The following is a 12,922-nucleotide window of genomic DNA, read 5'->3' on the forward strand; positions in this document are numbered from 1 at the left end:
GTATACTAATGCATAACTTATGTATTTATTTTAATGATCAATATTTCTTATTTTGTTAGAAGTATCTAAAAATCAATATTCCACGGTAGTCAGCCCTCCTACTACTTTATTTCCGAATAAGGCTTATTTTTCTTGATTTGATAAAGAACTATTTTTCTTTTGCAGTATGCTGGTAGGTATTTGATAAAGTAAGAAAGAAGTGTTTTAAGGTTTACATTATTTATAAAATACTATTAAGGATGACTTTGAATTTGTCTTTTATCGATGAAAAAAATTAATTGTTGAATAATTATTTGAATTATCCAATTAATAACACATTTGACAAATATTATGTAAAACTAAATCTAAAATGAAGTTGTAACTTCTTTTATAAGTTTCTTTGATGTTACAAAAACAAGAATGTTTCGAACAGTGGCTTTTCGAGTTTTGAATATTTATGCATTTGTTTTGATTTGATTTACATATTTATAACAGATATGACTCAAAAAATCTACAACAGGAAGTATTCCTAGGCAGTCACCCATCTAAGTACTAACTTCCCCCAACAAGGCTTAACTTTGGTGATCAGACGAGAACCAGTGCTTTACTTGTGGTTTGGTCGTAGCTAAAAGTTAATGTGAAAAAGGGTTTTCTACTTTACATTATGTATAACATAGTTGTAAACATGAGTAGTAAGTTCTATTTTATCGAAGAATTAAAAAACTGGGTTATTTAGAATGTATTTGGAACGTCTCATCAATATCAAATTAGAATAAAATTTTAGCGAAATTTAAGGTGTATAGAAACTTTTGTTTAGTTTTATACATATTTTGCATTATGATAAAAATGTGAACATTTTACACTGTGGATGCTTTCATTTTGGTATACTAATGCATAACTTATGTATTTATTTTAATGATCAATATTTCTTATTTTGTTAGAAGTATCTAAAAATCAATATTCCACGGTCAGTCAGCCCCTCCCCTACTTTATTTTAATAAAAGAATTGCAAAGAATGTGAGGACATTATTGAGTATGCTGGTAGGTATTTGATAAAGTAAGAAAGAAGGTTAAGGATAAACATTATTGATGAAATTATGGATGACAGGAATGCGAAAAATTGTTGTTGATATACTTATTAAAACATTAAAAGGAGTTGACAAATATTAGACAAGCTAAATCAAAGTGAAGTTGGGCTTGTTTGAAGTCATCTTTCAAGCTGAAGAAAATTCAATGTGGCATCATTCAAGTTTTGAACATTTATGCTTTGATGAAGAGTTGATTTACTATGAAACAGATATTACTCAAAAATCTACAACATCAAGTATTTTATGGGTGACCTCAATGCAAAAGTTGGTGCAATAGGGACGGAAACTTTGGTGATTGGACGTGTACCAGTGCTAACCGGTTTGTGGATTGGTGCAATAAACAAGTCATACACATGGTTTAAGCATCATAATTGTATACGTGGATTAGGTGACCGTAGAAAAATCGATTTTATCACAATCAATGAACGATTTATTTAAATCAAAGAATTTGGGGCAGACTGCAACAGTGACCATAATTTGTTTTGACAATGAAACTTTGAAGAATGAGAAGAAAAGCAACCAAGAAGCTTAGATACAAAGAATGAAGAATGATAAACCAGGTGTGATTCAAAGAAGATTAACTGAAAGACTTGTTGAGTATCTCAGAACTATGGCATGTGGTTCATGCCCTCAAAGACTTTATTTCCGAAGAAGAAGCTGAAATTTAAGAACTGGATGACTGAGGAGATTTTGAAGTTGATGGAAGGATTTCTAAAGAAAGAAATGAAGTGTATATTGAGCTTGCCAGATTTAGAAAATGTAATAAAGGAAAGACTTTGAATAAAGAATGAAGAGATGGAAAAAACAAACTAGATATTTGATAAGGTCAGGAAGCTAACAAAAAGAAGTAAAACAGAAGTGGTTGTATTCGTTCGAAACTTCATGCTGACAGAAATTTTGAGCGTTACATCACTGAACTGTTTCACGATAATCGAGGCGACATCGAGGCTAACATCGATGGTTGAGATAACAGATGAGATGAATGCCATTAAAGATGAAGAAAGGAAGCATTCCCAGACATGTCCCGGTTAAGTATTCTAAGCAAAAGAAGGAATAAAATTGCTGGATACTCAATCACGCATATGATACCGGTGAACTTTACTTTCTTCGCTCGGTCTTCATTGCGCTGTTACCGAGTGCAAGGACCATCGTACCATCAGTATTATAGCCACTTGTAAACTTCTACCATCATTTTAACGAGAAGAAAAAACTGGGTTATTTAGAATGTATTTGGAATGTCTCATAAATCAAAGGAAATTTTAGCGAAATTTAAGGGTATTCAACATCAACAAGTTTTGTTCCTATTTTCATTACGTTAAAGCGTTGAAAAGTTCACACGAAGCTTGAAACTTCTGCAAGAACTCAGCATTGATGGAAAGACATTCAATGATCAAAATTTGTACTGGAATCAGGAAGTATCCGAGTGGAAGATATTCTTTCGGTTTGGATACAAATCTCCTGGTTTACGACAAGGTTTCCAATCTCCCGACTTATTTTACAGTGAGATGATCCTCCGCACCATTAGACATGGTCGGATGAAGGTTAGGTGAATTTCAATAAAGTTAAGGATGAACTGTTTTGATTTACATGAAGAACAAAAGCACTATTAGACCAGGAAGACTGAAATGGGCCTGACTATCAATGAAAAACCAAATCGATTGTAGTAAAATTTGAAAAAGCCAATTACTTGAGAATTGGACAAATATTAGTAAAACTAAAGCTTCAACTAAGTTGTAAGTCTGCTGACGACCGATTTGAGATGCAAAAAAGAAGTGAACAGTTGCTTTGCAGTTTTGAATATTTATGACTTGCGATCCATTTGTCAACAAATTTATCAATGCCACTCAAAATCTATTACTCAAATGCTACATTTCACCAATCTTGACTTACTTCCCCAACAAGGCTTAACTGCTGACCAGAGAAAACCAGAAGCAGCAGAAATGTGGTTTTTGAGAAGGATGTTGAAAGTGTCATTTATTGATCATTCTCAAATAACAGGTTATGAAAGAGAGTAGAAGAACTACCGTAATAATCGAGAAAAACTGGGTTATTTAGAATGTATTTGGAACGTCTCATCAATATCAAATTAGAATAAAATTTTAGCGAAATTTAAGGTGTATAGAAACTTTTGTTTAGTTTTATACATATTTTGCATTATGATAACAATGTGAACATTTTACACTGTGGATGCTTTCATTTTGGTATACTAATGCATAACTTATGTATTTATTTTAATGATCATTTCTTATTTTGTTAGAAGTATCTAAAAATCAATATTCCACGGTAGTCAGCCCTCCTACTACTTTATTTCCGGAATAAGGCTTATTTTTGTTGATTTGATAAAGAACTATTTTTTTTTTGCAGTATGCTGGTAGGTATTTGATAAAGTAAGAAAGAAGTGTTTTAAGGTTTACATTATTTATAAAATACTATTAAGCATGAGTTTGAATTTGTCTTTTATCGATGAAAAAATTAATTGTTGAATAATTATTTGAATTATCCAATTAATAACACATTTGACAAATATTATGTAAAACTAAATCTAAAAGGAAGTTGTAACTTCTTTTATAAGTTTCTTTGATGTTACAAAAACAAGAATGTTTTGAACAGTGGCTTTTGAGTTTTGAATATTTATGCATTTGTTTTGATTTGATTTACATATTTATAACAGATATGACTCAAAAAATCTACAACAGGAAGTATTCCTAGGCAGTCACCCATCTAAGTACTAACTTCCCCCAACAAGGCTTAACTTTGGTGATCAGACGAGAACCAGTGCTTTACTTGTGGTTTGGTCGTAGCTAAAAGTTAATGTGAAAAAGGGTTTTCTACTTTACATTATGTATAACATAGTTGTAAACATGAGTAGTAAGTTCTATTTTATCGAAGAATTAAAAAACTGGGTTATTTAGAATGTATTTGGAACGTCTCATCAATATCAAATTAGAATAAAATTTTAGCGAAATTTAAGGTGTATAGAAACTTTTGTTTAGTTTTATACATATTTTGCATTATGATAAAAATGTGAACATTTTACACTGTGGATGCTTTCATTTTGGTATACTAATGCATAACTTATGTATTTATTTTAATGATCAATATTTCTTATTTTGTTAGAAGTATCTAAAAATCAATATTCCACGGTAGTCAGCCCTCCTACTACTTTATTTCCGAATAAGGCTTATTTTTGTTGATTTGATAAAGAACTATTTTTCTTTTGCAGTATGCTGGTAGGTATTTGATAAAGTAAGAAAGAAGTGTTTTAAGGTTTACATTATTTATAAAATACTATTAAGGATGACTTTGAATTTGTCTTTTATCGATGAAAAAAATTAATTGTTGAATAATTATTTGAATTATCCAATTAATAACACATTTGACAAATATTATGTAAAACTAAATCTAAAAATGAAGTTGTAACTTCTTTTATAAGTTTCTTTGATGTTACAAAACAAGAATGTTTCGAACAGTGGCTTTTCGAGTTTTGAATATTTATGCATTTGTTTTGATTTGATTTACATATTTATAACAGATATGACTCAAAAAAATCTACAACAGGAAGTATTCCTAGGCAGTCACCCATCTAAGTACTAACTTCCCCCAACAAGGCTTAACTTTGGTGATCAGACGAGAACCAGTGCTTTACTTGTGGTTTGGTCGTAGCTAAAAGTTAATGTGAAAAAGGGTTTTCTACTTTACATTATGTATAACATAGTTGTAAACATGAGTAGTAAGTTCTATTTTATCGAAGAATTAAAAAACTGGGTTATTTAGAATGTATTTGGAACGTCTCATCAATATCAAATTAGAATAAAATTTTAGCGAAATTTAAGGTGTATAGAAACTTTTGTTTAGTTTTATACATATTTTGCATTATGATAAAAATGTGAACATTTTACACTGTGGATGCTTTCATTTTGGTATACTAATGCATAACTTATGTATTTATTTTAATGATCAATATTTCTTATTTTGTTAGAAGTATCTAAAAATCAATATTCCACGGTAGTCAGCCCTCCTACTACTTTATTTCGGAATAAGGCTTATTTTTCTTGATTTGATAAAGAACTATTTTTCTTTTGCAGTATGCTGGTAGGTATTTGATAAAGTAAGAAAGAAGTGTTTTAAGGTTTACATTATTTATAAAATACTATTAAGGATGACTTTGAATTTGTCTTTTATCGATGAAAAAAATTAATTGTTGAATAATTATTTGAATTATTCAATTAATAAGACATTTGACAAATATTATGTAAAACTAAATCTAAAAATGAAGTTGTAACTTCTTTTACAAGTTTCTTTGATGTTACAAAACAAGAATGTTTCGAACAGTGGCTTTTCGAGTTTTGAATATTTATGCATTTGTTTTTATTTGATTTACATATTTATAACAGATATGACTCAAAAAAATCTACAACAGGAAGTATTCCTAGGCAGTCACCCATCTAAGTACTAACTTCCCCCAACAAGGCTTAACTTTGGTGATCAGACGAGAACCAGTGCTTTACTTGTGGTTTGGTCGTAGCTAAAAGTTAATGTGAAAAAAGGGTTTTCTACTTTACATTATGTATAACATAGTTGTAAACATGAGTAGTAAGTTCTATTTTATCGAAGAATTAAAAAACTGGGTTATTTAGAATGTATTTGGAACGTCTCATCAATATCAAATTAGAATAAAATTTTAGCGAAATTTAAGGTGTATAGAAACTTTTGTTTAGTTTTATACATATTTTGCATTATGATAAAAATGTGAACATTTTACACTGTGGATGCTTTCATTTTGGTATACTAATGCATAACTTATGTATTTATTTTAATGATCAATATTTCTTATTTTGTTAGAAGTATCTAAAAATCAATATTCCACGGTAGTCAGCCCTCCTACTACTTTATTTCCGAATAAGGCTTATTTTTGTTGATTTGATAAAGAACTATTTTTCTTTTGCAGTATGCTGGTAGGTATTTGATAAAGTAAGAAAGAAGTGTTTTAAGGTTTACATTATTTATAAAATACTATTAAGGATGACTTTGAATTTGTCTTTTATCGATGAAAAAATTAATTGTTGAATAATTATTTGAATTATTCAATTAATAAGACATTTGACAAATATTATGTAAAACTAAATCTAAAATGAAGTTGTAACTTCTTTTACAAGTTTCTTTGATGTTACAAAACAAGAATGTTTCGAACAGTGGCTTTTCGAGTTTTGAATATTTATGCATTTGTTTTTATTTGATTTACATATTTATAACAGATATGACTCAAAAAATCTACAACAGGAAGTATTCCTAGGCAGTCACCCATCTAAGTACTAACTTCCCCCAACAAGGCTTAACTTTGGTGATCAGACGAGAACCAGTGCTTTACTTGTGGTTTGGTCGTAGCTAAAAGTTAATGTGAAAAAGGGTTTTCTACTTTACATTATGTATAACATAGTTGTAAACATGAGTAGTAAGTTCTATTTTATCGAAGAATTAAAAACTGGGTTATTTAGAATGTATTTGGAACGTCTCATCAATATCAAATTAGAATAAAATTTTAGCGAAATTTAAGGTGTATAGAAACTTTTGTTTAGTTTTATACATATTTTGCATTATGATAAAATGTGAACATTTTACACTGTGGATGCTTTCATTTTGGTATACTAATGCATAACTTATGTATTTATTTTAATGATCAATATTTCTTATTTTGTTAGAAGTATCTAAAAATCAATATTCCACGGTAGTCAGCCCTCCTACTACTTTATTTCCGGAATAAGGCTTATTTTTCTTGATTTGATAAAGAACTATTTTTCTTTTTGCAGTATGCTGGTAGGTATTTGATAAAGTAAGAAAGAAGTGTTTTAAGGTTTACATTATTTATAAAATACTATTAAGGATGACTTTGAATTTGTCTTTTATCGATGAAAAATTAATTGTTGAATAATTATTTGAATTATTCAATTAATAAGACATTTGACAAATATTATGTAAAACTAAATCTAAAATGAAGTTGTAACTTCTTTTACAAGTTTCTTTGATGTTACAAAACAAGAATGTTTCGAACAGTGGCTTTTCGAGTTTTGAATATTTATGCATTTGTTTTGATTTGATTTACATATTTATAACAGATATGACTCAAAAATCTACAACAGGAAGTATTCCTAGGCAGTCACCCATCTAAGTACTAACTTCCCCCAACAAGGCTTAACTTTGGTGATCAGACGAGAACCAGTGCTTTACTTGTGGTTTGGTCGTAGCTAAAAGTTAATGTGAAAAAGGGTTTTCTACTTTACATTATGTATAACATAGTTGTAAACATGAGTAGTAAGTTCTATTTTATCGAAGAATTAAAAACTGGGTTATTTAGAATGTATTTGGAACGTCTCATCAATATCAAATTAGAATAAAATTTTAGCGAAATTTAAGGTGTATAGAAACTTTTGTTTAGTTTTATACATATTTTGCATTATGATAAAAATGTGAACATTTTACACTGTGGATGCTTTCATTTTGGTATACTAATGCATAACTTATGTATTTATTTTAATGATCAATATTTCTTATTTTGTTAGAAGTATCTAAAAATCAATATTCCACGGTAGTCAGCCCTCCTACTACTTTATTTCCGAATAAGGCTTATTTTTCTTGATTTGATAAAGAACTATTTTTCTTTTGCAGTATGCTGGTAGGTATTTGATAAAGTAAGAAAGAAGTGTTTTAAGGTTTACATTATTTATAAAATACTATTAAGGATGACTTTGAATTTGTCTTTTATCGATGAAAAAAATTAATTGTTGAATAATTATTTGAATTATTCAATTAATAAGACATTTGACAAATATTATGTAAAACTAAATCTAAAAATGAAGTTGTAACTTCTTTTACAAGTTTCTTTGATGTTACAAAAACAAGAATGTTTCGAACAGTGGCTTTTCGAGTTTTGAATATTTATGCATTTGTTTTTTATTTGATTTACATATTTATAACAGATATCACTCAAAAAAATCTACAACAGGAAGTATTCCTAGGCAGTCACCCATCTAAGTACTAACTTCCCCCAACAAGGCTTAACTTTGGTGATCAGACGAGAACCAGTGCTTTACTTGTGGTTTGGTCGTAGCTAAAAGTTAATGTGAAAAAAGGGTTTTCTACTTTACATTATGTATAACATAGTTGTAAACATGAGTAGTAAGTTCTATTTTATCGAAGAATTAAAAAACTGGGTTATTTAGAATGTATTTGGAACGTCTCATCAATATCAAATTAGAATAAAATTTTAGCGAAATTTAAGGTGTATAGAAACTTTTGTTTAGTTTTATACATATTTTGCATTATGATAAAAATGTGAACATTTTACACTGTGGATGCTTTCATTTTGGTATACTAATGCATAACTTATGTATTTATTTTAATGATCAATATTTCTTATTTTGTTAGAAGTATCTAAAAATCAATATTCCACGGTAGTCAGCCCTCCTACTACTTTATTTCCGAATAAGGCTTATTTTTCTTGATTTGATAAAGAACTATTTTTCTTTTGCAGTATGCTGGTAGGTATTTGATAAAGTAAGAAAGAAGTGTTTTAAGGTTTACATTATTTATAAAATACTATTAAGGATGACTTTGAATTTGTCTTTTATCGATGAAAAAATTAATTGTTGAATAATTATTTGAATTATCCAATTAATAACACATTTGACAAATATTATGTAAAACTAAATCTAAAAATGAAGTTGTAACTTCTTTTACAAGTTTCTTTGATGTTACAAAACAAGAATGTTTCGAACAGTGGCTTTTCGAGTTTTGAATATTTATGCATTTGTTTTGATTTGATTTACATATTTATAACAGATATGACTCAAAAAAGTCTACAACAGGAAGTATTCCTAGGCAGTCACCCATCTAAGTACTAACTTCCCCCAACAAGGCTTAACTTTGGTGATCAGACGAGAACCAGTGCTTTACTTGTGGTTTGGTCGTAGCTAAAAGTTAATGTGAAAAAGGGTTTTCTACTTTACATTATGTATAACATAGTTGTAAACATGAGTAGTAAGTTCTATTTTATCGAAGAATTAAAAAACTGGGTTATTTAGAATGTATTTGGAACGTCTCATCAATATCAAATTAGAATAAAATTTTAGCGAAATTTAAGGTGTATAGAAACTTTTGTTTAGTTTTATACATATTTTGCATTATGATAAAAATGTGAACATTTTACACTGTGGATGCTTTCATTTTGGTATACTAATGCATAACTTATGTATTTATTTTAATGATCAATATTTCTTATTTTGTTAGAAGTATCTAAAAATCAATATTCCACGGTAGTCAGCCCTCCTACTACTTTATTTCCGAATAAGGCTTATTTTTGTTGATTTGATAAAGAACTATTTTTCTTTTGCAGTATGCTGGTAGGTATTTGATAAAGTAAGAAAGAAGTGTTTTAAGGTTTACATTATTTATAAAATACTATTAAGGATGACTTTGAATTTGTCTTTTATCGATGAAAAAAATTAATTGTTGAATAATTATTTGAATTATTCAATTAATAAGACATTTGACAAATATTATGTAAAACTAAATCTAAAATGAAGTTGTAACTTCTTTTATAAGTTTCTTTGATGTTACAAAACAAGAATGTTTCGAACAGTGGCTTTTCGAGTTTTGAATATTTATGCATTTGTTTTTATTTGATTTACATATTTATAACAGATATGACTCAAAAAATCTACAACAGGAAGTATTCCTAGGCAGTCACCCATCTAAGTACTAACTTCCCCCAACAAGGCTTAACTTTGGTGATCAGACGAGAACCAGTGCTTTACTTGTGGTTTGGTCGTAGCTAAAAGTTAATGTGAAAAAGGGTTTTCTACTTTACATTATGTATAACATAGTTGTAAACATGAGTAGTAAGTTCTATTTTATCGAAGAATTAAAAACTGGGTTATTTAGAATGTATTTGGAACGTCTCATCAATATCAAATTAGAATAAAATTTTAGCGAAATTTAAGGTGTATAGAAACTTTTGTTTAGTTTTATACATATTTTGCATTATGATAAAAATGTGAACATTTTACACTGTGGATGCTTTCATTTTGGTATACTAATGCATAACTTATGTATTTATTTTAATGATCAATATTTCTTATTTTGTTAGAAGTATCTAAAATCAATATTCCACGGTAGTCAGCCCTCCTACTACTTTATTTCCGAATAAGGCTTATTTTTCTTGATTTGATAAAGAACTATTTTTCTTTTTGCAGTATGCTGGTAGGTATTTGATAAACTAAGAAAGAAGTGTTTTAAGGTTTACATTATTTATAAAATACTATTAAGGATGACTTTGAATTTGTCTTTTATCGATGAAAAAAATTAATTGTTGAATAATTATTTGAATTATCCAATTAATAAGACATTTGACAAATATTATGTAAAACTAAATCTAAAAAGGAAGTTGTAACTTCTTTTATAAGTTTCTTTGATGTTACAAAAACAAGAATGTTTCGAACAGTGGCTTTTCGAGTTTTGAATATTTATGCATTTGTTTTGATTTGATTTACATATTTATAACAGATATGACTCAAAAAAGTCTACAACAGGAAGTATTCCTAGGCAGTCACCCATCTAAGTACTAACTTCCCCCAACAAGGCTTAACTTTGGTGATCAGACGAGAACCAGTGCTTTACTTGTGGTTTGGTCGTAGCTAAAAGTTAATGTGAAAAAGGGTTTTCTACTTTACATTATGTATAACATAGTTGTAAACATGAGTAGTAAGTTCTATTTTATCGAAGAATTAAAAAACTGGGTTATTTAGAATGTATTTGGAACGTCTCATCAATATCAAATTAGAATAAAATTTTAGCGAAATTTAAGGTGTATAGAAACTTTTGTTTAGTTTTATACATATTTTGCATTATGATAAAAATGTGAACATTTTACACTGTGGATGCTTTCATTTTGGTATACTAATGCATAACTTATGTATTTATTTTAATGATCAATATTTCTTATTTTGTTAGAAGTATCTAAAATCAATATTCCACGGTAGTCAGCCCTCCTACTACTTTATTTCCGAATAAGGCTTATTTTTCTTGATTTGATAAAGAACTATTTTTCTTTTGCAGTATGCTGGTAGGTATTTGATAAAGTAAGAAAGAAGTGTTTTAAGGTTTACATTATTTATAAAATACTATTAAGGATGACTTTGAATTTGTCTTTTATCGATGAAAAAAATTAATTGTTGAATAATTATTTGAATTATTCAATTAATAAGACATTTGACAAATATTATGTAAAACTAAATCTAAAAATGAAGTTGTAACTTCTTTTACAAGTTTCTTTGATGTTACAAAAACAAGAATGTTTCGAACAGTGGCTTTTCGAGTTTTGAATATTTATGCATTTGTTTTTTATTTGATTTACATATTTATAACAGATATCACTCAAAAAAATCTACAACAGGAAGTATTCCTAGGCAGTCACCCATCTAAGTACTAACTTCCCCCAACAAGGCTTAACTTTGGTGATCAGACGAGAACCAGTGCTTTACTTGTGGTTTGGTCGTAGCTAAAAGTTAATGTGAAAAAAGGGTTTTCTACTTTACATTATGTATAACATAGTTGTAAACATGAGTAGTAAGTTCTATTTTATCGAAGAATTAAAAACTGGGTTATTTAGAATGTATTTGGAACGTCTCATCAATATCAAATTAGAATAAAATTTTAGCGAAATTTAAGGTGTATAGAAACTTTTGTTTAGTTTTATACATATTTTGCATTATGATAAAAATGTGAACATTTTACACTGTGGATGCTTTCATTTTGGTATACTAATGCATAACTTATGTATTTATTTTAATGATCAATATTTCTTATTTTGTTAGAAGTATCTAAAAATCAATATTCCACGGTAGTCAGCCCTCCTACTACTTTATTTCCGGAATAAGGCTTATTTTTCTTGATTTGATAAAGAACTATTTTTCTTTTTGCAGTATGCTGGTAGGTATTTGATAAAGTAAGAAAGAAGTGTTTTAAGGTTTACATTATTTATAAAATACTATTAAGGATGACTTTGAATTTGTCTTTTATCGATGAAAAAAATTAATTGTTGAATAATTATTTGAATTATTCAATTAATAAGACATTTGACAAATATTATGTAAAACTAAATCTAAAATGAAGTTGTAACTTCTTTTATAAGTTTCTTTGATGTTACAAAACAAGAATGTTTCGAACAGTGGCTTTTCGAGTTTTGAATATTTATGCATTTGTTTTGATTTGATTTACATATTTATAACAGATATGACTCAAAAAAGTCTACAACAGGAAGTATTCCTAGGCAGTCACCCATCTAAGTACTAACTTCCCCCAACAAGGCTTAACTTTGGTGATCAGACGAGAACCAGTGCTTTACTTGTGGTTTGGTCGTAGCTAAAAGTTAATGTGAAAAAGGGTTTTCTACTTTACATTATGTATAACATAGTTGTAAACATGAGTAGTAAGTTCTATTTTATCGAAGAATTAAAAAACTGGGTTATTTAGAATGTATTTGGAACGTCTCATCAATATCAAATTAGAATAAAATTTTAGCGAAATTTAAGGTGTATAGAAACTTTTGTTTAGTTTTATACATATTTTGCATTATGATAAAATGTGAACATTTTACACTGTGGATGCTTTCATTTTGGTATACTAATGCATAACTTATGTATTTATTTTAATGATCAATATTTCTTATTTTGTTAGAAGTATCTAAAAATCAATATTCCACGGTAGTCAGCCCTCCTACTACTTTATTTCCGAATAAGGCTTATTTTTCTTGATTTGATAAAGAACTATTTTTCTTTTGCAGTATGCTGGTAGGTATTTGA

At 28.4% G+C, this 12,922-nt stretch overlaps 12 non-coding genes across 12 annotated transcripts; all 12 read right to left on the minus strand.

Annotated features, from left to right (window-relative positions):
- Positions 1–487: 487 nt before the first annotated feature.
- Positions 488–606, minus strand: LOC124458668. The gene has a single exon (XR_006953356.1). It is a non-coding gene; the product is annotated as a 5S ribosomal RNA (ribosomal RNA).
- A 3,145-nt stretch (positions 607–3,751) lies between these two features.
- LOC124458669 lies at positions 3,752–3,870 on the minus strand. The gene has a single exon (XR_006953357.1). It is a non-coding gene; the product is annotated as a 5S ribosomal RNA (ribosomal RNA).
- A 743-nt stretch (positions 3,871–4,613) lies between these two features.
- Positions 4,614–4,732, minus strand: LOC124458670. Its single transcript, XR_006953358.1, has one exon. It is a non-coding gene; the product is annotated as a 5S ribosomal RNA (ribosomal RNA).
- Positions 4,733–5,475: 743 nt separating this feature from the next.
- Positions 5,476–5,594, minus strand: LOC124458671. The gene has a single exon (XR_006953359.1). It is a non-coding gene; the product is annotated as a 5S ribosomal RNA (ribosomal RNA).
- Positions 5,595–6,335: 741 nt separating this feature from the next.
- Positions 6,336–6,454, minus strand: LOC124458672. Its single transcript, XR_006953360.1, has one exon. It is a non-coding gene; the product is annotated as a 5S ribosomal RNA (ribosomal RNA).
- Positions 6,455–7,192: 738 nt separating this feature from the next.
- LOC124458674 lies at positions 7,193–7,311 on the minus strand. Its single transcript, XR_006953362.1, has one exon. It is a non-coding gene; the product is annotated as a 5S ribosomal RNA (ribosomal RNA).
- Positions 7,312–8,055: 744 nt separating this feature from the next.
- On the minus strand, positions 8,056–8,174 carry LOC124458675. The gene has a single exon (XR_006953363.1). It is a non-coding gene; the product is annotated as a 5S ribosomal RNA (ribosomal RNA).
- Positions 8,175–8,917: 743 nt separating this feature from the next.
- On the minus strand, positions 8,918–9,036 carry LOC124458595. The gene has a single exon (XR_006953307.1). It is a non-coding gene; the product is annotated as a 5S ribosomal RNA (ribosomal RNA).
- Positions 9,037–9,777: 741 nt separating this feature from the next.
- On the minus strand, positions 9,778–9,896 carry LOC124458677. The gene has a single exon (XR_006953364.1). It is a non-coding gene; the product is annotated as a 5S ribosomal RNA (ribosomal RNA).
- A 743-nt stretch (positions 9,897–10,639) lies between these two features.
- LOC124458598 lies at positions 10,640–10,758 on the minus strand. Its single transcript, XR_006953309.1, has one exon. It is a non-coding gene; the product is annotated as a 5S ribosomal RNA (ribosomal RNA).
- Positions 10,759–11,502: 744 nt separating this feature from the next.
- On the minus strand, positions 11,503–11,621 carry LOC124458678. Its single transcript, XR_006953365.1, has one exon. It is a non-coding gene; the product is annotated as a 5S ribosomal RNA (ribosomal RNA).
- Positions 11,622–12,365: 744 nt separating this feature from the next.
- Positions 12,366–12,484, minus strand: LOC124458599. The gene has a single exon (XR_006953310.1). It is a non-coding gene; the product is annotated as a 5S ribosomal RNA (ribosomal RNA).
- Positions 12,485–12,922: the final 438 nt, after the last annotated feature.

The sequence above is a fragment of the Xenia sp. Carnegie-2017 genome, unplaced genomic scaffold (genome assembly GCF_021976095.1).
Source record: "Xenia sp. Carnegie-2017 unplaced genomic scaffold, XeniaSp_v1 HiC_scaffold_6, whole genome shotgun sequence".
NCBI classification, from domain to species: domain Eukaryota; kingdom Metazoa; phylum Cnidaria; class Anthozoa; order Malacalcyonacea; family Xeniidae; genus Xenia; species Xenia sp. Carnegie-2017.